This window comes from Cebus imitator, unplaced genomic scaffold (assembly GCF_001604975.1).
Source record: "Cebus imitator isolate Cc_AM_T3 unplaced genomic scaffold, Cebus_imitator-1.0 Scaffold848, whole genome shotgun sequence".
In the NCBI taxonomy this organism is placed as follows: Eukaryota; Metazoa; Chordata; class Mammalia; order Primates; family Cebidae; genus Cebus; species Cebus imitator.
In genome coordinates, this window is record NW_016108163.1 from 232,792 (window position 1) to 236,559 (window position 3,768).

Genomic DNA, 3,768 nt, shown 5'->3' on the forward strand with positions numbered 1-3,768 from the left:
CTACTCAGGAGGCTGAGGCAGGAGAATTGCCTGAACCCAGGAGGCGGAGGTTGCGGTGAGCCGAGATCGCGCCATTGCACTCCAGCCTGGGTAACAAGAGCGAAACTCCGTCTCAAAAAAATATATATATAAAATAAATAAATAAATAAAATAAAATAAAGCCTTCAATCAACTATGACGGATGACAAATCTGGCCCTACTGAATTTGAAAATGAATATTTAACCAGGATAAATTTCTTTCAAAATCATTAGGAACTTTAAAGAAGACATGAAAACAGAAACTATGATGCCATTATTCATTACAGTGACAAACTAATATGTATGTATAAAGTCATCCTTTTCATAACGTATATTAATGTCATTAAAATATTAATCCATTTTTTGAAAATTTTTTGTACTAATTTTTAAAATTTTTACAGGCATAATTGTATGTGAAATTCAATAAGGAAGATTTCACTGGCCATAACTATTATCCATTCCACTTCAGGATTATTAGCGGAAATAATTTTTCTCTTATAGAGGAAGAAGGTGTTAAAAATTATCTGCTTTGGATGTCAAATATGCTTGCTGAAGGTACGCAAGTTATCTTCCTAAACAACGTAAAAGGAACCTGAGACTATTCGGTGTACTGCAGGCGTTATTCTTGCAGAAGCCGAGGGTGTGAGAGGATAAACCAAGACCACCCCACAGTGGACAGGAAGACGGGCACCCAGAGCGCTCCCAGCACGACCCTCGGTTCCTACGAACTACAAAATTAAGAGCGCAGCTGACAGCAGTGGAGCCAATCGGCCACCTTGGTCTAGAGCTGCCGTCATAGAGACACCACTTCCGGCGCCTCCGGTGCGTCATCTTTCGTGGCCAGCCTTCGGGCTGCGGCCCATCAGCTCGCGTTAGCCAGAGCGGGTGGAGTGTGTGATGATGGCGCTATGACTAATGTCGCCTAAAATACTGGTTGACAGGACACTTTTCAGCTAAGGAAAAGCGAGCTGTCTATGGAGAATGCCCCATCCTTGGTCGGGAGCTTGCAGCCCGCCGTGCGTGGGAGCTTCTGGAAGGCTCGTGACGCAACCTGGCAATCGGTCGGCCTTATCGTGACATCTCGGGGCTTCCGTCAATGTCGGTGTCGGGGTTAGTTTGAGGCAGGCTTGCACATGAAAGGCTTTCTGTAACATTCGTCTCCCCTTTGCATTCTCTTCTCCTTCTTAGGTTTTTACAGAGGGAAGAATCAGCAGGTTGGCACCAAAAGATAAGCTTCTGGGAGGCACCCTGTTCAGGCCATAGATTGGGACAAACTCAATGTGTGACTGTTTCTACCTGGGTGGTTTAAGGGATCCATACTTATTCTTTAATAACAACGCCATGCACCAGCATTGCGTCCTTAATGGGTTTGATATAAACCACTCTGCCATTCTTGCGACATCCCGAAACTGATACGATTTGGGGATGAAAGTTTCAGGGTCCTTTCTCCAGCTGTGAGTGAAGATCTTATCCATAGAGATTCATTCTCCTAGTTGGACGGTTATTGTTTCTTCGAAACTCCGGGCCCAGGGCCATAGAAATTAAATACTTACCAAGAGTGAAAGCATAAGCAGTATTTTTCAAATAGAAAAGAAAATACTGGAGTGCAATACTTCGTAAAGTTTTTGTGTATTCCATGTGTGTACTGGTTGTAAAATGTATTTTGTACTGTGTGGTCGAAATTTGAAAGAAAGTATTGCTTCCGTTTAGCTGCATATCATTCAGTCCAGTAGGAGGTCGACCCACAGACCTCCCTTTTTTAGACTTCAGAAGTTGACTTCTGCCTCTAAAGCAGAAAATTGCTTCTTGAAATTATCAAATGAACTAAATTAGCTGGTGTTGAGGAATGCTCTGAGTAGCCTACCAGAGAAGATTAGCACTTACATGGAGGCACAATATTCAAAGAGGGAAGATGCAGTGACTAGTGTTTTTCAAATGTTGGGACGATTGTGAATCATCAAATTAATTCAGCAGCTTGCAAACGGTGTTAAAAGACAAACAACAAATATGTATATCAGAATAGCTAACATACATATTAAGAATAACCTGGAGTAGCAAATATGTATAGTGAGAATAATGTTTTGTGAAATTTTGTTCCAGTTCGATACAACACACAAATACACAGTAGTTTGTAGTAGATTGCTCCCTTCCTTTCTTTTCTCTTTTTCTTTTATTTTTCTTCCTCCCTCCCTCCCTTCTCCTCCTTCCCTTCCTCCTCCTCTTGTTGTAGAATGTCTTATATGCAAGGTTCTTTGAACTGGCTGCACCATAGGCCAAACCCTAGTCGAGCCTTGGCGACCCACTCCACCCAGTGACCCACACATACACCTCTGGATGGCCTCCCAAAAGCAAGTCTGAAGTAAAAGAAGGGCTAGCTCCTGCAAAGCGCAATTAACCGACCTTGCAACATTGTACAATTGTTTCTACCTCAAGGGTTCCTGCCTGGGTTCCTGCCTTAACTGATAACCCAACCTTGTGACACCCCCACTTGCCCGTGACACCCCCACTTGCCCACGACACCCCCCTCAGCTTACAAAAACTTCTCTGAACTGTAGCTTCTGTAGCTTTCCACTGCCTACCCCAAACCTATAAAATCAACTTCCATCACACCCACCCTCCGCTGACTCTCTTTTCAGGCTCAGCGCACTTGCACCTGGGTGAATAAACAGCCTTGTTGCTCACACAAAGCCTGTTTAGGTGGTCTCTTCATTCAGAACACCCCTAACATTATGAGGATGGAATGATCTTCTCCATTAATCTTAATTTTTTAATGTATTATTAAAAGACTCAACTGCACAAAAACAGAGCTTTGTACAATTAATCACCTAATACCAATTATTCGCTTTCAACGACCAAGAATTTTCTTCTGTTGATCATGTATATTTGCTTTTTGGGTTTTTTTGGCACAGATATTTTGAGAGGTAAGATAAGGCATATAGAGGGAAACTGAGACATCATTGTTAGCAGAAAGGGGATCCCGATCCAAACCCCAAGAGAGGGTATTTGGTACCTCCTACAAGAAGGAATTTGGGATGAGTCTGTACAGTAAAAAGAAAGTAAGTTTATTAAGAAAGTAAAAGAATAAAAGAATGGCTATTCCATAGGCAGAGCAGCTGCTCAGCTAAGTATACTTGTTATTTTTTGATTATATGCTCAACAAAGGATGGATAATTCATGAGCTCTCTGGGAAAAGGTTAGGCAATTCCTAGAACCAAGGGTTTCTTCCCTTTTTAGACTGTATACATCATTTGGGTAGCTTCCTGACGCTACCATGGCATCTGTAAACTGTCTTGATGCTGGTGGGAATGTCTTTTAGCATGCTAATTAATTACCATATAATGAGCAGTGAGGATGACTGGAGGTCAGTTTCATTGCCATCTTGGTTTTGGTGGGTTTTGGCCAGCGTCTTTCCACAACCTGTTTTATCAGCAACATCTTTGTGACCTGTATCCTGTGGTGACCTCTGATCTCATCCTGTGACTAAGAATCCCCAACCTCCTGGGAGTACAGCCCAGTAGGTCTCAGCCTGATTCTACTGAGCCCCAGAGCAGATGGAGTTGCTCTGGTTCAAATGCCTCCGACATCGTCTCATTACAGACAGCCTAAAGTCTTAGTGCAAAGATGAAAATGCAATCTAGGTCTTCAGAGACTTTTTTCTGTGGATCCTAAAACTTGTATTTGTATTTGTGTCATGTTTTATCAGTCACTTCATTTAAGGAAGTCAGAATTCTTTTTTTTTTTTTTTTTTTT